At 38.1% G+C, this 21,722-nt stretch overlaps 1 pseudogene; it reads right to left on the bottom strand.

Annotated features, from left to right (window-relative positions):
- Positions 1–16,549: 16,549 nt before the first annotated feature.
- Positions 16,550–17,404, bottom strand: LOC124977534 (ribulose-phosphate 3-epimerase-like; annotated as a pseudogene).
- Positions 17,405–21,722: the final 4,318 nt, after the last annotated feature.

Below are 21,722 nucleotides of genomic sequence, written 5' to 3'. Positions count from 1 at the left end.
CTAACAAAAAGAAAGAGGGAGAAAACTCAAATTACTAAAATTCGGAATGAACAAGGAAACATCACAACAGACACAAGTGAAATACAAAACATAATTAGAAGCTATTTTGAAAATCTATACTCCAACAAAACAGAAAACCTCGAAGACATCAACAAATTTCTAGAGACTTATGAATTACCTAAACTGAACGAGGAGGACATACACAACTTAAATAAACCAATTTCAAGCAATGAAATAGAAGAGGTCATCAAAAGCCTACCAACAAAGAAAAGTCCGGGACCAGATGGGTTCTCAGCCGAGTTCTACAAAACCTTTAAAGAAGAGCTCATTCCAATACTCCTCAAACTATTCCATGAAATAGAAGAGGAGGGAACTCTCCCAAACTCGTTCTATGAAGCCAATATCACCCTGATACCTAAACCAGACAGAGACACATTGAGGAAGGAAAATTTCAGACCAATATCCTTAATGAACATCGATGCAAAAATTCTCAACAGAATTTTAGCAAATCGCATACAAATATATATTAAAAAGATAGTGCACCACAATCAAGTGGGTTTTATCCCAGGGATGCAAGGTTGGTTCAACATACGGAAATCAATAAATGTCATTCACCATATCAACAGACTTAAAGTTAAGAATCACATGATTATTTCAATAGATGCAGAAAAAGCATTCGATAAAATACAGCATCCCTTCATGCTCAAAACACTAGAAAAAATTGGGGTAGTGGGAACATTCCTTAACATTATAAAGGCAATCTACGCTAAGCCCATGGCCAATACCATTCTAAATGGTGAAAAACTGAAAGCGTTTCCCCTAAAAACTGGAACAAGGCAGAGATGCCCTCTTTGACTTCTTTTTCTCTCTTTATTTTCTCTTTACTGAGTTCCCTTTAATTTTTTTTTTTTTGTTGTTTGTTTAGGACTCTTTCACACTGAGGCTTTCCTCAAAAGGCTAGTGATGGGTGACTTACTGTTTATATCTAAGAGGGAAGCAATAATTTGAGGTAAAGAACTGGCTGGGCTTGTTTGCTGGGCAAAAAGATCTAGTAGTTTACTTTGCAAAAGACACCAGATCTCATGATATCAGCTTTTTTTTTTTTTTCATTTAAACTGATCAACCCCATGAAGGGATTCCACAATTTCCTGACTCCTAGTGTTCTAGGAGTTGATAGGGAAAAGGGAATCCTTGGTTTGATTTATCTAGAGTGAACCTCCATTTTCCTCATGAGGCAGGATAGGGGAAGTTGGCTGGCTGCGTGGGGTGGGAAAAGGGATCTTGGTAAATAACAGCTCTCTATTTAGATTTTTAACCATGTTCTTGTTTTCAGCTTTGCCCCTCACACTTCTCCCTCTGTAGTAAGCAGTGTCTCAAATTCTGCATACTTCCTAGGATTCTGGAGCTTCAACCAGCTTACTTGTTATTGGCTTTCCAATATTAATTTCTCTGCTTGAATAAGTCAGTTACCACTAGTCCATCCAATTGCCATCTTCCAAAATTATCTCCTGTCTGTTGTTATCCTCTCTCCTCTTCTTTTGGTTCTAGCATGGTGACATTTTAGGAAGGAATAAAAGATAGCATATGCATTTGAGCTCCCACATTTTCTGAGCAACCCCACTAGGGAGCTACAAAGAAATTGTTACTACTGAAGCCTCAAGTACCTGTCATTGAGAATAGGTGGTTCAGTGTTTTGTGATTTTGGAATGGGGGATCCTATTACCCATTGCTCATTTCATTCTTCCTTAAGTACAGATAATTGTCCCCACACACCAAATGTCCAGGGTCCCACCACCTTTATGGGGGATATTTGTGTTAATGAGGGTTGAAAACTTTCCATACAGGGCAATCAGTGGTTGAGGTACTGGTTAAAAATCAAGTGAAGTTCTGACCACAGAACTTAAGGGCTAGGGTTGTGGCTCAGTGGTAGAGCACTCACCTAGCATGCGTGAGGCCCTGGGTTTAATCCCCAGCACCACATAAAAATAAAATAAAGGTATTGTGTCCACCTTCAAGAAAAAAAAAAAAAAAAAAAAAAGAACAGTTAATGTCATTGCTTGGCAAGGGCAATGGGGCATTCTTGCTGAATATAGGCTAGACATTCTGAATACTGAAACATTCTGCTCCTTTGTTAGTTTCTGGGCCTAATGGTCACTTGCCAGTCTGCTTGCCCAGCTCCTATGAGGCTGTGACCTTCACCTTTCCTGGACTACTTTCCTTGGACTACTTCAGGACTTCCAAGGTCCCCTTGTACTCCCTCACTCTTGTATATTATCCTACCCCATTTCTTCCTTTTAATGTAGGTGAACTACTTGTTTCTTCAAGAGGTCTTTTCTTTCTTTCTTTTTTTTTTTGGTACTGGGGATTGAACCCAGGGCTTTGCACATGTTAGGCCCAAGAGAGGTATTTTCTTCTTTCTACTTTTTCTTCAAGTTCAATTATTTTTTTTCTTAGTCTTTAACATTTGAACTAGTGACCCATTAAAACTGGAACCCAAATAACTGACAATCTCAAAAGAAGCTTCCTTCTGAGTAACCAGCCTAATGTTTAAATTCTTCTAGAAAGTGATAGGAAACAAACGAACCCTATTGCACCAAAGAAGGGGAAGAAAACCCATCAGTCAAACCTCCATCTTTAAATTGTCTCATTTTATTTGGTGTCAAGGACCTTTGATGACCTAAAATTGTGTTCTCCATCCAAGTCATTTGGAACTCCTACAATATTCCATCATCCAGTTAACAGTTATTTTTTAAGTGCTAATTTTGTGCTGGTTCTGGAAAAACAAAAGTCAATAGGTTCTTCTATAAAGGACCTGATGTTCCAGGTTAAGCGTTAGGCAGTGAACACCTAAACCAAGTGTGTATAAGAGCAGAAGAACGAGTTAGGTTCCAAAGCTGGTAGTTTCTAGAGCAGGATTATGGGCCAGAGTTCTTGCGGGGCAGCAGAAACAGGCCAAAAAGAGGAAGGAGATAAGCGTATTCAGAAGGTGAATACCATACCCTGACAGATTCAGTGGAAACCGTTGAAGCTAATTTCCTACTGGATCACACCAAATAAGGTCTATCTTTTCTTTTTCAAAAAATTTTTACATTCAATATCTCTAGTAATTAGAGAAATGCAAATTGAAACAACTCTCTAAGATTCATCTCACTCAATTAGAATGACTATTATCAAGAACAGAAACAATAATAGATGTTGGCATGGATGTGGGGAAAAAGGCACACTTTTACATTGCAGGTGGAGTTGCAAATTGGTGCAGTCACTCTGGAAAGCAGTGTGGAGAATCCTCAGAAAACTTGGAATGTACCCACCTTTTGACCCATTTATCCCACTCCTCAATTTATACCCAAAGGATTTAAAATTAGCATACTACAGTAACAGAATCATATCTTTTCTTTTTTTAAAAAATAATATTGCTGACACTTCTTGCTGAGAGTAAGAGGAAAGATTGAATCTTTTCCCTATAATAAATCAATTGCTGGTAAAATATAAAATGAAGAGCTGAAAGTTCTTCCAGATAGCATATAAATGTCTTTGCTGGAAAGTACTTTGCTATTAAATCAATCTATGCAGTTAGGCCAGGTAATTCTCCTTTCTAAGTTGATTTTGTGGCTGAACTTTCATTATATTTTGAAGGTGGTTGGTAAGTAAGATAAATGAAAGACAAATTTGGATAAGGATATATTTGGCATTATGTTAAGTTTATGCAGTTAGATATTTTTCCTATTTTGAAATCCTGTTCTTATTTATTCCAGTATTCTTCACTTTTTGTCCTAAAAATTTTATTGGCAAACATTTTTGAAGTAGATTTTTTCCTATCCAAGGCACTTGTTTTGTAGCAGCTCTTTTAAATGTGGTCAAATGCGGATGCTAAATAATTTGGTCTTCTAATTTATCTTTTTATATAATTCTAGTGGATATAGTTCATTTATCCCTTGCTGTCCCCTTTCTATGGTATTTTTGACCACTCTCTTCTTAGTGGATTGTGAAAGGTATGGTTTTCTGATTCGCCTGGGTTTCTCAACTGGTCAGTTATGATTGGGTTCCTGGGGACTAACTATAGAGCTAACTTGAATACTTTAGGCTAGTAACTCTGCTTTGTCCCAAAGAGTAAGAAGGGTATCATATGTGACTAAAGCATGGAGGGAAGGCTCTGAGCCTAGAAGAGCATAGCTGCTGATAGAGTGCCATGGTAAAGGCCCTAATGCACGCAGTCTGCAAAGTGCGGGAGGCAGTGTGCTTTCCAGTTCAAGATTTGGAGTCTGACTTGTTCACACATCCAGTCTCTGCCATTCACCAGCAGTGTGACTTTGAGTAGGTCCTCACTGAACTCCAATTTTTCATCTGTAAAATGGAGACCTTAATGTATCTGCTTTACAATGACACTGGGTACTTTATATGAGGATAGATGTAAGATCCTATGTATATGTTCAGACTGGCACAGAATAAGTGCTCAGTAAAACAAAAAATAGATCTAATTCAGTCTAATTTCTGTACATCACTTGATAATGTTGAAAAGACTTTAAGGACATTGGCTAAATAGTTGAAAATGAGACAGGGTGGGCAGTATGCCTAAGCAGAAGGAAGAATGGCAGGTAGTGGCCCCAGCAGTACTGCTCAGTTAGTAGCGCCTCTTTCCTGGAGTCTTTCCTGGATGTGCTGACATACATATTGGAATATTTTAAATACCCAATAATTTTGGCATCCACAACTGATTGTTAATGCTTAAAAGCAGTATTACAAAAGGAAAAAGCAAATTGGAATATTCCAGAGGAAAAGAGCTATTCATGGGCTGACTTAAAAGACATAAAACCTTATAACGCACCAGATTCAATATTTCTCTTTTTCATAAATCATGGAAAGAGGTTTTCTTCTGATTTGATGGACCATTTGTCTTTCTCCTTCTCTGTCTCAGTCTGTTGCAGCACTTGGTGGTGTTCACTGAATATTCATGAGGGGAGATTTCTTCCCTGTGGCAGTGCTGCATGAGGTTGGAGAGCTTCTCACATGAGGTCTCCTTCCAGGGTTTGAAGACCAGTCTGATTAGTTCACAAACTTTAAAAAAAAAAAAAAGATGTTTACACAAAACATTATAGTCAGAGTACCTGACAATCATTATTTTTTTCAAATATAGCAATCACATTTTAAAAAGGAATTTTATGAATGAAATCCCTCACCTTCTTTTTCTAAGTGTTGTGTAGTCAACCTCATATGTGAAAGGGATATGCATTTATTCTTTCCTAACTTAGGGGACAGCAAGAGCTTTTAGAAGAATTATTTCTTTTAGAACTGTTCTCAAACTCAGAAAGTTGCTTTATAATAAGATTTGATGGAATGGTTGGAGAAGGATCTAGAAGAGCTTTGTGATTCGACACAATTAGCACAATCATTAAATCAGTAGCTGCTCATATAATCCATCTGCTTATTTCCCATGTGATAGATTTTAAAATACAGATGGTAAAAAATTTTCACAATTCAACCAATTATGTGAGAACTTAAATATATTGCCTTGGATTCAGATTGCTCCAACTGGGGAGAGATGCCCCAGCTTAGGGACACTGAATTTGAAGTAGGAGCAAGGAGGGTAAGGTGAAAGGAGAGAGATGGAGATTGGATGAGCCATCCACTGAGTAGGAAATGTGAAAGCTAACACCACCAGTGTGCATCTGAGAGGTGAAGGGTGAATTTCGAAAGAATTTCAGATTTCTCAGTTTGTGTTGCAATGCAGGGCACAGAGGTATGAAGTCTGTTGGTACTGGCTTGATGAACATTTATAGGTATTTTATAGGTTTTTAAAATGTCCTACCTCCTGTGTTTTTAAAAAAGTCATCATTTATTTATTTATTTAAATATATGTGTAGAGGGGAGGTTGGGGAGTGGGGAGTCTTTGTCAGTAAATTCCTACTCCTCTAATTAAAAACAGGACCACACAGAGTAACATGTTTAACATGTTTTAACTAGGAATCTGAGTCCAGGGAGGATTACCTCAGGAATACATTTATTTTCAGCTTTACAGTGCTTATAGGAAGATATTATTATTGCAGAAAACAGTGAAATAAAATTGTAACCGAAGTAGATATTTCAAATAAGAAGAAAGTTTGGAGAAACTTCTCCAAGTCAAAAGTTGATTGTTGTTTGCAAAATATATCTTGAAGACAAAAATCTTGTTAATATTGGGTTTGGAGATTTTATAGCATTTCTCAGATAACAGGCTGAAGGAAAATGTATTACCAGTCTCTGATTGAAATAGTATAACTTGTAATTATTTTTTATTTCTTATCAGAAACTTGCTTTCACAGGGAAAAGGAGAACTCACTGATTTGTCTGATTTTACAGTAATAAAATTATAAAATATTTTAAATAATGCAGAGAGTAATGTAACACATTTTGTTACATAAATTTAATGTCATGGCTGATTTGCTTCAAATCGTTATAATTATCTTTCAGGAGATAAATACTCTTGACCTTCTGTGGTGTCTTTCACCTAGGGGAGGGGTAGGCCTTTAGAGCTGCCTGCGTACCATTCATTCATTTATGCTTATGTATTTCTATTATGAATAGGCACTATTTCTTGTGTGTGTGCTATGAAGCTTTACCTTAATGCCTTTGTGTCATTGTGTATCCCTCCTCCACCAGCACTTGTGCTGAAGTCTTTAGAATATATTCCTGGAAGGGTGATTATTGTGCCCTGGGCATGTACACCTGAGTAGATTTTGTCCACTGGCATCTTTCAGATGTAACAGCCGTTTGCACTCTCCCCAGCAGATTGGAAGTTCCTCTTTCCCCACATCTTTGCCAACACCTGGCTAGAATATATTTTGACCTTTTATTGTGTAGCTAATATGGGAATTCAGCATCTTAGGCCTAGTAATGTTGCAATAAAAATGTCTTTTTCCTTTTGAAGCCTCTAGTCCAGTTGGGGAGACACAAGACTCTCTACAACACATATATAATATAGCAGACAGGTGGGGTCGGGGTAGTGATAAGGCCATGGAGGATGCAAAGTAGGGTGAGGGATAGTAAGGCACAGAGATGGGGTGGTGGGATGGGTGGGCCTTTCTAGACTAGGAAAACCATCCTAGAAGTGACATTTGAGCAGAGACCTGAGTGAAATGAGGATGTAAGTTATGTGGACATTTGGGAATGGAGGAAATATTAAATGTGAAGGTCTTGGAGTGGGAGAATTCTTGACATTAAAATTTGGTGTGTTAGTTTGGTGTATGGTTTCTTTTTTATTAGTCTATTGGTCATTTAGTTTCCTCTCCTGTGCTGGTTTCATTTTTCCATGTTTTCTTATTTATTGGCAGAAGTTCTTTAGTTATTTCACATATTATTTCTATATCAGTTATCTGTATTATTCATATATTTGAAACATTATTACTTCCTTGCTTGGGATCCACAGTCTAAAGAGGTTCCAGAAATTTAGTTCTGAAAAGGCAAAGAAATGCCTATGAAATCCAGCAGGCAGAGATTTTTGGACAATTCTCGTAATATAATAGTAATGAAAATAGTTTGCTATTGAAAAATAATTTTGAGTTATGTAGAAAATTTCTTGTTTTTAAGTTCACTTAAGTCTCTACATTCATAGAAGTGGTCTACTTAATCACAATTATTTAGATCAGCACAGCCCAACAGAAGTATAATGTAAGTCATAAATCAAATCTATGTATGTCATTTAGAATTTTTCAATAGTCACATGAGAAGAGGTATAAGAAACAGGTGGAATGAAATTTAATTATATAGTTTATTGAACTCAATAGATCTAGAATATAGAATATTATAATTTCAAAGTATAATCAATTTAAAAATAATTGGAATGTATTATTTTGAAATTCCGTCTTCAAAACCTAATGTAAATTTTATAGTTACAGAACCTCTTAGTCAGGATTAGCCACATTCTAAGTGCTTGAGAGCCACATGAGATTGATGGCTAGTGTTTGGGGCAATAGAGCTCCTTATCTTCTGACATGTTAAGGTTCCCTGTACCTCTAATTATCTGTGTGGTTGTATGACTCCAAAATCACAGAGCTTAACAGGATTACAAAGTAGTTAGGTTGTTTTTTTTTCCCCTTTGTAAGGAGAGACACAGACCCTGTCCTACCACCCTCCCCCACAAAAAAAGATTTCAAATGTGAACTGTTTTATACTGCTAGACAGATGTGGTTCTTATTAAGAACAACCCCCCAAAAAAGTTTTCTTTCCTTATCTCCCTCTTGTCTCTCTCCCTTTCTTTCCCCCTTCCCTTTTTTCTAATCCCTATAATATCTTTTGCTTTATGAATTTCAATACACATTTCCCTAAAGAAGATACACATATGACCAATAGGCATATGAAAAATCCTTAACATCACTAATGATAAGAGAAATGTGAATCACAATGAGATACCAATTTACATCCACTAGGCTGGCTATTTTTGTGTGTGTGCATACTATCCATTAAATATATATAATCTATCTAAAAACCAGAAAACAAACTCCACCAGAAAGCTTCTAGAACTCATAAATGAATTCAGCAAAGTAGCAGGATATAAAATTACTACCCGAAAATCCGTTGCATTCCTATACCCCAGTGATGAATGGCCTGAAGGAGAAATTGGGAAAACTGTCCCATTTACAATAGCCTTGAAAAAATATAAAACATTTGGAAATCAATCTAGCAAAAGTGATGAAAGACCTCTACAATGAAAACTGCAGAACACTAAAGAAAAAAGTTGAAGAAGACCTTAGAAGATGGAAATATCTCCCATGTTCTTGGATAGGCAGAATTAATATTGTCAAAATGGCCATACTACCAAAAGTGCTATACAGATTTAGTGCAACCCTATTAAAATTTCAATGACATTCTTCATAGAAATGGAAAAAGTAGTCATTAATTCATTTGGAAAAATAAGAGGCCTAGCATAGCCAAAGCAATTCTCAGCAAGAAAAGTGAAGCAGGAGGCATCACAATACCAGACATTAAAGTATACTGCAGAGCTATAGTAACAAAACCAGCATGGTATTGGTACCAAAACAGACATGAATACAGAGAGACAAATCACATAAATAGAGTTATGACATATTAGACAAAGGTGTCATAAGCATACATTGGAGAAAAGATAACCTATTCAACAAATGGTTCTGGGAAAACTGGAAATCCATATTCAGCAAAATGAAAGTAAATCATTCTCACCTTGCACAAAACTCAAGTCAAAGCAGATCAAGAACCTAGGCATTAGACCAGAGACCCTGCACCTACTAGAGGAAAAAGTCAGCACAACTCTCCATTATGGTGGCTTAGGAACCAAATTTTTCAAAAGACTCCTAAAGCAAGGGCCTGGAAAAGCATATTTCAAGCTCTGAAAGAACATGGTTGCCAACCAGAATCTTATACCCAGCAAAACTAACCTTCAGTTTTGAAGATGACATAAAATCCTTCCATGATAAACAAAAGTTAAAAGAATTTACAAATAGAAAGCCTATTAGAATTAATTAAATAGAATGCTACAGAACATTCTCAGCAGAATATTCCATGAGGAGAAAATGAAAAACAACAATGTAGGTCAGCAAAGGGAGGAACTACACTAAAGGTAAAGCCAATCAAAGGAGAAACCAAGACAAGTTAAAAACCAAAAATAAGCCAAAATGACTGGGAATACAAATAAAATCTCAATAATAACCCCAAATGTTAATGGCCTAAACTCATCAATCAAAAGACATAGACTGGTAGTTTGGATTAAAAAGAAAGACCCAATAACATGCCCCCTTCAAGAGACTCACCTCATAGAAAAAGACAATCCACAGACTAAAGGTGGAAGGATGGGAGTAAACATACCACACACAAGGACTCAGTAATAAAGTGGGGGTTTCCATCCTCATATCAGATAAAGTGGACTTCAAGCCAAAGTTAGTCAGAAGGGATAAAGAAGGACATTTCATATTGCTTAAGGGAAGCATAAATCAGGAAGACATAACAATCATAAATATTTATGCTCCAAACAATGGCACATCCATGTACATCAAACAAATCCTTCTCAATTCCAGGAATGAAACAGACCACAACACAATAATTCTGGGTGACTTTAACACACCACTGTCAGAATGCATGAGAAAATGCTTTCCCCTCCAGAGTCCTATCAATAGAGTATGTTAACTAACTGGATTTTTGCCAATGGAGAGAGAGGTCTCTCATCTGCTGTTTTAATTTACATTTCTCTTTAGGGAAGTTAACTAGCTTGTTGTTTATTAATAGCAAATTTTTTTTCCTTTTTATATGTTTTGAAAGGGTTATGATTTTGTCAATTTACATGTTAGAAAGGATAACTCTTTGTGATATGAGCTGTAAATGTCTCCCTTAGTTGTCTTTTTTAAAAGTTTCTTTCCATAAAAAATTGATTTTTATGTAACAAAAAGTACCAGTGAAATAATTTATGACTTGGGGATTTTGAGTCATGAAAATTTAGATAGTTCTTGCTAACTCCAGATTTGTAAAGAAAAAAATTTCAAGTTTTCTTCTTATTATTTAATGATTGTGTTATTTAAAAATATTTTTGGTACATATGGAATTTATCATGGTACATGAAGTAAGACAGGGATATTACTTTATTTATCCTTATAACATTTATTGATTACTTCTTTTTCCTCAGTGATTTGAGATTATGTCCTCTTTATACATTCAATTTCTATATGTATCTGAGTGTACTTACTTCTGGGCATTCTGTTTTGCTAATAAACCAGAATGATACTCTAAAATTATTTAGGCTTTTAAAAATGCCTTAATGTGTTTTAGTGCTGGTCCCACTTCTATGTTTATTTTTTTCACTAAATTTAGCATCAGGTGATATAGCTTAAAACTGTTAAGTTTTCATTGAGATTTTGTTAAATTTACAAATTAATTTACACAAAAATATGGTCCTTCTATTTGTAGAAAGGCTATTTTTTTGCCTTCAGTGGTATTTTAATTTTTACTTTTAACAGGTCTCACATTTTTATTGACAAACATATTAATATATTTTTTATTACTGTTATATATGAAATCTTTTCTTCCATTAAATCTTCCAAAAATTGTTTGAATATATGTAAACTACTGATTTGTGTATGTTGATTTTGTACTTGGTTAGCTAACTGAGCTGTCTTACTGTTTGTAGTAACTGTTAATAAAATGAATCTTCAAAAAAAAAAAAAAAAAAAAAGACTCCTAAAGCATGAGAAGCAAAATCAAGAGTCAAGAACTGGGATGGTATCAAACTAAAAAGCTTCTTTACAGCAAAGGAAACACTTAAGAATGTGAAGAGAGAGCCTACAGAATGTGAGAAAATCTTTGCCACCTGTACATCATGTATATTAATCTCTAGGATATATAAAGAACTCAAAAAACTTAACACACACACACAAAAAAAAAAAAAAAGAAAAGAAAAAGAAAAATCAATAAGTGACAAAGGAACTGAACAGGTACTTCACAGAAGAAATATGAATGGTCAAAAATATATGAAAAATTTCAATATCACTTGCAATTAAGAGAAATGCAAATTAAAACTACACTGAGATTCCATCTTACTCTAGTCAGAATGGCAATTATCAAGAAAACAAGCAACAATAAATGCTGGTGAGGATATGGGGATAAAGATACACTCATACATTGCTGGTGGGATTGCAAACTGGTGCAACCATTCTGGAAATTGAGATTCCTCAGAAAACTTGGAGTAGAACCATTATTTGACCCAATTATCTCACTCCTCAGCATATATCTCAAAGAACTTAAAATCAGCATACTATAGTGACGCAGCCTCATCAGTGTTTATAGCAGCCTAATTCACAATAGCTAAGATATGGAACCAATTCAGGTGCTCTTCAACCTGGATAATGAAAATAAGTTATATGTAAGGAATTTGGCCTCCCAACCACCCGTCAATCTGCGTTACGCCCGCCTCTCCCGTTACAGGAATTTCCAGCTTACGTTGCCGTAATCTTCCTGCCTCCCACATCACGTTCTAATATGTCATTGGTCCATCAGTCAGTCTGTAATAATTCTCCTCCATGATTGGTTCCTCCCAGCCTGCGAAATTCCGATATCTGAGGAGAAACCCTGCGCCATCTTCTTCTTTTCCTTCTTCCCTTTTCCCTGAGCGGATGTGAATCATCCGCATAAAATAAAGTTCCTCGTGTGAGACCTGTATCTGTGGAGCGTTTTTCTGGGAGTTATCGATGAACCAAAACTGCCCCTAACATCTGGCTAACATTATATACACAATGAAATATTACTCAGCCATAAAGAAGAATAAATTATGGCATTTGCCAGTAAATGGATGGAACTGGAGACTATCTTGCTAGGTAAAATAAGCCAGTCCCCTAAAACCAAAATCAAATGTTCTCTCTGGGGTGCTGATGCTGACTCACAATAGACAGGGCAGTGGGTAGTGATAGGGGAGGTTCACTGGATTGGATAGGACCAAGTAGGGGGAAAAGAGAGTGGATGGGAATGGGAAAGACAGTAAAATGAATCAGTCATAACTTTCCTATGTTCACATATGAATACATGACCAGTGCAACTCTACATCATGTACAACCACAAAAATGGGAAGTCCTGCTCCATGTATATATGAATGGTCAAAATACAAATTTTGTATGTGCCTTTAAAATGTTCTTCCTGGAGGGATCTTTCTGTTCCCTGGATGAAATCTGGTCAGGTCTTTCCTAGCAATTTCTAATATGAAGGTTAGTTTTGCTGGGTATAGGATTCTTGGTTGGCAACCATGTTCTTTCAGAGTTTGAAATACGTTGTTCCAGGCCCTTCTAGCTTTTAGAGTCTGGGTTGAGAAGTTGGCTGCTATCCGTATTGGTCTCCCCCTATATGTAATCTGATGCTTTTCTCTCGCGGCCTTCAAAATCCTATCTTTATTTTGAATGTTAGGCATTTTCATTATAATGTGCCTTGGTGTGGATTTGTTGTGATTCTGTGCATTTGGTATTCTGTAAGCCTCTTGTATTTGATTTTCCATTTCATTGTTCAGGCTTGGGAAATTTTCTGATATTATTTCATTGAATAAGTTGTTCATTCCTTTGGTTTGTATCTCTGTGCCTTCCTCAATCCCAATAATTCTTAAATTTGGTCTTTTTATGATGTCCCACAGTTCTTGGAGATTCTGTTCATGATTTCTTACCATCTTCTCTGTTTGGGCAACTTTATTTTCAAGATCAAATATTTTGTCTTCATTGTCTGAGGTTCTGTCTTCCAAGTGGTCTAGTCTGTTGGTGGTGCTTTCCATTGAGTTTTTTATTTGGTTTATTGTCTCCTTCATTTCAAGGATTTCCGTTTGGTTTTTTTTTTGAGAATCTCTATCTCTTTGTTGAAATGATCTTTTGCTTCCTGCAGGTGCTCTTTCAGCTTATTGGTATTATCATTCATTGCCTGCATTTGCTCTCTTATCTCATCCTTTGCTTCGCGAATCATCTTAATCATGTATAATCTGAAGTCCTTTTCTGACATTTCGTCTAACATACTGTCATTGGATTCTATTACTATAGAATCTAGATTTGTTTGGATCATTTTCTTCCCTTGTTTTTTCATGTTGTTCATGTATCTACCCCTCTAGCAGTGCAGATCTGGGGTATTGCAGATTTCCCCCTATAGGCTTATAGTGGCCCTATAGGTTTCCAAAACCCTTTCTTTAAGGGGAGATCAATATTAGCAGTACCCAAATCAGACACTATGCAATCCTAGACCAAAAAGCCCCTATGGGGACAATAACAAAATTGTCATAATAAACAAAATGAGTTCAAATATTATCTTCAGTAAAACAAACAGGTTTGCAATAAGGTCTGCAGTTTCGAATGGAGGATGAAGAGGATGCAGAGGGATGTAGAATGTGGCTGTTAATGGAATAATAAAAGAATATACAGAAGTTCTAGAAAATAGAAAGGGTGAGAGTATAATCAAAAGAAATCGGATGTTAGCATGCAAAAAAAGGGAGAAAGAGACTCTGAGGGAACAGGTAAACAAAAGGAAAAGAGAGCAAGAAAAGTAAAGAAATAAAAACTTAAATTTTTTTAAAAAGGAGAAAAAAGAAAATCTACTGTATAACAGTCATATAGTAATGAAACCTCCCAGTGTCAGTAGCCTGATGCATGAGAGGTACCTGACAATGAGCTTCAAGTCTCCAGCAGGCGTCTCAGGATGGGATTTGTCCCACCCAAAGATTGGAGCTCCGGCTTCCAGGATATCCAAGATGGTCACTCTGGCTTCGAAATGTGTTGGCAAATGGGCAGCTGCAGCTCAGGGGTGGATGTGGTCAGCTGGAGGTCCTGGAGACTGGATGCAGTTGGTTTGGCAGGGGTCCTGGAGGTTCGGTGTGTTTGGTGTGGTTGTGGGATCCTGGATGCCGGGTGCAATCAGTCAGTCTGGGGTCCCGGTGATAGGGCGCAGTCAGTTGGTCTGGGGGTCCTGGCAGCAGGGAGCAGTCAGTCGATGTGAGGGCCCCAGAGGCAGGGAGTGATCAGTCAGGCTGAGGGATCCTGGAGATGGGGCTCAGTCAGGCCGGCTAGGGGTCCTACGGGGCCTGGCTGTTGTCTCAAAATGGCAGTAGCCACGTGTAATCAAACCTGCAGGTACTGTGACAGTGAACTTCCAGGCAACAGCAGGCAGCTGGTGCTCCACTGGCAGTTGGTGATCAGTTTGCTGACTGTTGTCGGACCATCGGGAGGTGAACCTCGGGCGGTGGGTGATGGATAGGTGTAAGGCAGGCGATGGACAGGCGAGAGGCAGGCAAATGGCGGATGATAGACGCCTGACAGTGAGCAATCTGCTCTCAAAAAAGGCGTCGATATGCTGGCAGATTGCAGGTCATCACAGCAGACAAATAGGCAAACACCAGGGGATCGATAAACAGCAAAAACTGCCTCACCGAGAAACAGATATACTCTGCTTGAAACCCGCATTATGGAGCAACAAGGAACGCAGCCTCCCTCTAGTCTGCCATCTTGGTCCCGCAATTTCTACATAAGAGAAAGTCCTACAGTCATATTAAGGTACAAATAGTTTTAACTCAGAAACCAGAATGTCCAATGTCCAGTAATGGTCAAAACTCTTAATGTGACTTAATACGAAATATTTCTCCCTGAAGGACCTAAGGCCTGTAGGGCCCCTAAGGAAGAAGCTTCTGTTTCACACACATGTCCTCCTCCATCTGCCAGCTCTAAGTGTGGGAGCAGGGATGGAAGGAGATCTGGATGCTCCCTCTCGGACAGGCTGTGGCACAGGATGGTGGTGTGCCACCCCGCCTGGAAAATATTTAAAGTGGCCCTCCTCTTGTGGACACTGTGGCCTCCTCTAGCTCTGGGAACACCCCTCCAGTCCCTGGTTCTGGAACAGCCCCTCCCTCCAAGGTCGCTGTGGGTGTCTCCTTGCTCCTCCCTCCAGGATAGGATTTTCTTGGAATGGACTTCATATAGCTTCAGACAGTTTCTCCAGATGGTCCCCAGGAAATCCTCCCACATTATTGGACCCACTGTGGGAAGGAAGAGCTGTTTTTTTCTGGATTAAGCAATAAATCTTCACTTTGCAGTTGCTGAAGTGGCTGACCAGCTTAACACTCCTTGCTCTCCAGATTTTTCTGGTGGGAGCATCACTGTGTTTCCCAACAGAACAACAAAGTGAAGGTGTTGTGTTATAGATAACAAGTACTGACAACGTCATGAATCGTTTGTTGTATAGTTCATTGTAATTAACTAAAAAAGACATGGAAATAGTTTGAGATAGTTTTTTTTTATCAACAATTATCTTTTTTAATCTCCAACATAATTCTGCATGGTTATTATAGTCAATGTGCAAATGAATTAGCAGTGTGAAAAGGTTGGGTGATATGCTAAGATCAAACAGCTAGAAGGGCAGAGCCAGGATTCAGCCCAATGGAAACCCAAGGCTTTGCTTATTATCTATGCAAAGCTAACACAACAGCATTATTTAATGTCCTTAAGAAAGCTGGATGAGATTAAGAAAACCAAGAATAGAAAAGAATCAGTGAATAACGTGCTTCAACAAAATACCTTGATGAAAATCTATGATTGTATTTTAGAATCCCTGGGCTTCACAGGACATCATCTTTATAGTTTTTAATGAATTCAATCTAAGGTGATAAGTGAAACATAAATGTTTCAGATCCAAGACAACAGTATGCCGTCCTGCCCAAGCTTGTATTTTTTAGCTCCACACTACTCATATTATCAAGCATATAAACAAATAAAAAATGACGTGAATAAGGAAAAATATAAGGGCTTCCTTTGCTTTTGGAAAACAGCTGGAAAACAATAGAACATTATTTTTAAAAACAGAAAAAAAATTTTCATAGTAGCTAACATCACCTTAGGTGTTGACACATTTCTTTTTCGTAACCTTAATACAGCCCATACTTTAACTCTTTATAAAAATCAGTTCTAGTAAAAACAGTTTTCCACCACACTAACCTCTAAATTTGATCACTAAAGAATGTTGTACACACCAATTTTTAACCTCTTAGAACATTCTGCACAGATTTTAATCATTGGAATGAATAATTGCTCAGAAAAGCAGTATTGCCTCAACTGGATATGATTTGATAGTCAATATTCCTGTTTTCCAGTAAAAAGGTTTCATGAGCACAAACACAGGGTTTCTTGTGAGTTCATCGATCAAGAGACCGTTTCTGAGCAGCTTCTGAGCAAACATTTCTTAGTAAGTTGATCACAGATCTGGGGTCTTCACTCCTCATAATGGCACTGCCAGACACAATCATGTTAGCTCCTGCCTCTGCACGTTTATGGACAGTGTCAGGACCTACTCCACCATCGACCTCTATATCCAAAGATGGGAACTGGGTCCTCAACCAATGAACCTTTGGCATCATATCTTCCATGAATTTCTGCCCTCCAAACCCAGGTTCCACTGTCATAATCAAGGCCATATCTATTTGATTAGCCCATGGTGCCAAATACTCAACTGTAGTTCCTGGTTTGATGGCAAGGCCTACCTTCATCCCATTTTCCCGGATGTCTTTAATCAGAGCCCCTGGGTTCTCAGTAGCCTCGAGATGAAAGGTATATTGATTGACTCCTGCTACAGCCATTGGCTTTACCCACTGTTCCGGCTTGGACACCATCATGTGCATGTCAAAGAAAGGGTCCTGGCCTAGCTGCTTTCGAGACTTTCTACCATAGGGTGACCAAAGGTGATGTTGGGAACAAAATGCCTTAATGACATCTGTTCCTTCTATGAAAACTAAGGGGGAAGGGGGAAGGTCAGGATTCAGGATACACCTCACTGCAGAGCAGGATGCCTATCCATTACATCCAGGTGCAGATAATCTGCCCCAGTCTAGCATCTGGAGGCACTTGGCCCCTAAATTGGCCAGGTCACTGTTGAGGATGGATGGGCCAATCTTGCAGCCCGACGCCATGGTGCTGCCCCCGTAGTGCTAGTTACCCCCTGAGATAGTTTTTAGAATGAGATTTTACCCCAATTGTAAATACTGGGACTCGCACTTTGCTTAGTATGGATTGGTGAATTATGAGTAAACTAGAACATGTGATCTCTGAAAAACTGATGAGGCTCAGTTGATGTCCTGCTTTGTTTTAGGTGTACTAAGATGTGGATCCGCTCTTTCCTTATAGTGCCCAGGAGTGACTGGGTACAAACACTAACATCTTTTATACATGTAGTAAAAGATGTCGAGAAGCTCTGTAGTATACTTTATGTTAATAAAAGAGACATCAACATGAGAGTTGATAATACATTTTTAAAAATCAAACTTAGTGAAATTTCATTATGGGCTCTGGATATGCAAATTGCTATTAGTAATTGCTATGATAAGTGTTATCTGGTGTCAACTCTACATAAATGTCAGCAATTAACAGCACATATTATATGTTTTTGTCATCTCCAAAGCTGAGTGGTTCCTACTTGTTTTGAAAATATGTCACTCTTTGAAGACTATTCAGGAGGGACCTATAATTTGTCAGCATCAATCATTCTCAGACTTGGGTACACAGGATTTCACGTGACGGGTTTTATAGCACTTGCCAAAGCATAAAGTCTCTTATTTGGCATCACGAAAATTGTCACATAGCTGATTAGTAATGATTATGTATCTTTGCTAATTCTTTGGGTTTACCAAGCATTTTCATCCATCTTATCTCATCTGATCATATTTCTGTGTTAAATATTGGGCTAAGTTTCAGCAGCGCTGTCCAGTTAAATTAAAATTTATTCATATTTTATGGAAATGAAATCTTTCTTCATTTTGTTCATGATGGTGCATGTAAAAGATATCTCTTCCCTTGACATTTTATTTGTGCAGAGAGATGGAAAAGGTAATGATTAAGTGTAATGAAAGTGTATCTTCCAGTAGATAAAGCATAGGAGCAATTTCTAATGTTTTAATGTACTGTGCTATTAAAAAAAAAACTCTATGTTTCTTTTGCCATGGAGACCATTGAATTGCCCTGTTGGAACCCAAACTTGATTTTGCTAAAAATATTCAATCAGGGCTGTGAAGTTAAAAATATGTTTTCCTACCTCATTTTTCCTGCTAAGGAGATTGGAGGCATGTCTAATTGACAGCCCCTAAAATTTTAGAGAGAGAATAAAGTTCCAGAGCTGGTGATTTGGTTCTCATTAAGAATATTAAAAAGTCATGAAAAGACACACAGTCCACTAAGCTTGGTTTGTTCGTTTTCCCTTCTGGCTCAAAATTACTGCCTGACAGACTCTATTGAATGAACTGACAGGGAAGCAAACCTCTGTCAGGTAGAATGCTTTGCAAGTAGAAGTAAACATGCTTTCCATTTTCATATTCTTAAGACTGGCACAGTTTTGATACACCAATATTCTTCAATGACATTTGTTGGTCGAATGAACTAAATTTAGTGAATCCTAAATATGTTGACTTTAAATGACACACAAATTGTGAAGTACCCTGGTCATTAGTTCCATGACATCAAATATTTTTCAACTTGTGCTATTTAACTAGAAGAAAAGTGTTGATGCTTCTTTAATATAACTAAAGAAGTAAAATTTATGTATAAGCCTGTACAGATTAAGATCAATTCGGTAAGTGGCATTTAGTAAACTATTCCTTCCAATTAAAAGTTCTCTTTCAGAATGCAATAAAAATGACCTGCTCCTGTCCATTTTAACACTTATTCAATGTGTAAAGTAACAGTCTAAATATCTCAGCTTGGAAAGTAAACTGGTAGCTTCTCTGTTATACTCCAGTGACCCAGAGATAGAGTGTGAAAAATACATCATAAATCTGATTCTTTTTGATTGTTAATTACTTTTTCACACTGTCCATAAAATGCAGCTAGAAAATTTAGGACTTGGGTGTCTTCTTAACATATATATATACATATGTCATGGGAAGAAAAAAATGGGGAGATTTAATGAAAGCTAAGCTTTCTCAAAAAAGCATAATAATAATTACTATCTTCCTCATATCAGTATTAAATTCCTGCTGGCACTCAGGCAGGCCTGATTCTCCAGTATGGTTTCACCCTTAAGAGCACTTAACCAGAATGGATGCATGTCTCATGAACATCTCCAACTCCTTGGAAACAGAAGTGGTAGAATTAACTGTTTTTTTTTTTATAGGACAGGTAAGTTTTCCCAGGAAACTGACCTGAGGTGGACATTTACATGCAGGGATTTACTGGGCATTAATGTAGGGTTCAACACCTATGGGCAAGTGAAGGCGGTAGGATTGGGTGGAAGAAGTTGAACTTCAATGCAGTTGCAACAGAGATTTCAACTGAGCCCACAGAACACTCTGGAAATGGGATGGCCCTTTAGAACTGGCCGAAATTTAGACTTGAAGATGGGTCTTTATACCTGGGGAAAGGAGGCATGATTTTGGATGATGTGGTTCTCTTTAGTTTAGGAAGAGACTTAACTGAAAGCGAGGTTCCACCAACGCTCCACACTCCTGTGGCCTTGGAGATGCGTACTTCAGTACTGAAGTGGGGAGCTGGGCTTTGCACTGCAGCATCCACCACAGTAATCAGTTGTTTAAAAAAAATATCATCCTTTGCATTATGTTGAAATTTAAACTTTAGATTTCTAGAGATATAAACCCTTTCCAGCAGATATAAATACTTTTTGATCACCTACTTTGTGTTAGGCGTTATGCAATATGGGTATGCAATGATAAAATCACCCCAGGGTTTTGACAGTATATTGGAGGAAACTGAATTTTGCACTCAAATACTCAAAGTATTTGGAATATCAAATACTTTGGCAGACTAGGGGTAAAGGATGGCTTATTACCTTTCTTTGGGGAAAGTTGGTTTTCAGGCTTCTAATATCTCATTACATCTTTTAGATAGTTTGCTCATTTTTCTGGTTTTTAAGTTCTCTCTCACATGTTCATAGAAATGCAGTAAGTCTTTTGTGAACTCTTTGAACTAGTCATAATAACTAGTGTCGCCTGCTGCGAGGACACCGCGGGAAAGAATTGGAGGCGGACTGGGAATGACCAACTTCTTTTTTCTACTTTTGGGGGATGCTTCCTTGCATGCTTCTCTTTGCAGGTCTTGCAGGCTGAACTGCAGGGTGAAGTGCCGGTCTCGCGTGGGCGCCCTCAGGAGCCCGGAGTTTCTGCGTCTTCCTCCTCCGAGGCCTCACGCAGGAGGTTCTCGGCCGCAGCGCAAGCGCAGCCACTGGCCTGACCGCTCATGGGCACCGGGCGCGTTCTCCGCCCCGGGCCACAGCGTCCTGCTCCCCGGGCAGCCCCATGGCGGAGGCGGGGAAGGGCCCAGCGGTCGCCACCTCCGCCGGCTGGAAAGTCCCCGCTGGGCCGCCACCGGCTCGCCCACGCGGCTATTGCCGCGCCGCGCCGCCTCACGCGCGAGGTTGCTGGGGCTACCGTGCACGTCCGGGGAGGAGGCGCCGCGCGCACGCGCAGGGCCTCCTACAAACTAGTACTTTTTGCAGTTTACAAAGAATAACACTTCCTTGTCCTTATTTGTAAATGAGAAAACATGGGCACAAGAAGTTTACTTGATTTGTTCAATTTCATGCCCAGAAAATGACAGAATCAGCATTCATATTCCATTTTGTTTCCTTCCACGACTCCAGTCACATCATGGAACTGTGAAAGAGGTTATGTGCTGTGCCTGTCTTCCAACTAGGGGAACACTCTTTGTATAAGACAGATGACTAGTGTTTGTAACACTTCAAATATTTAGTCTCATTATGAGAAAGGATATTGGAAAGTTTTTTCTTATTTATCTTAAATCCAAGTATATTTCTTTTGGATTTATTATTTAGATGCATAAAATTTGTCCATGCCTACACCACTCTCTGCAGATTTTATTTCCCTTTTCACAAAGTCCTGTTTCTCAGTATTTTTATTCTCACCTTATCTTTTCTCTAAAGAATGAAGATCAAACTCAAGACTAGAATCCCCACCCTCCTATGACCTCAAAAAGGAAAAATTATTGTCAAATAGTGGAAAGATTGTGGTTTTAAAACTTTTTGATTTTGAGGTGGTTGAAAATTCACATTCCTTTGCAAGAAGTATTACAGAGAAGTCCTGTGTACTCATCACCAATTTCCCAATGGCAATATCTTGTACACCTATAGCTTAATATCACAACCAAAGTCCTTTTATAACTTGAATATGATATTATCATATAGTATTGGTTAATTTACTCATTAGAGGCAATACAGTAAGTATAGGCTTTGGAGTCAGACTTAAGCTTGATTCAGATCAAGTTGTA

The sequence above is a fragment of the Sciurus carolinensis genome, chromosome 2 (genome assembly GCF_902686445.1).
Source record: "Sciurus carolinensis chromosome 2, mSciCar1.2, whole genome shotgun sequence".
NCBI lineage: Eukaryota > Metazoa > Chordata > Mammalia > Rodentia > Sciuridae > Sciurus > Sciurus carolinensis.
This window is presented reverse-complemented; position numbering and strand designations above follow the sequence as displayed.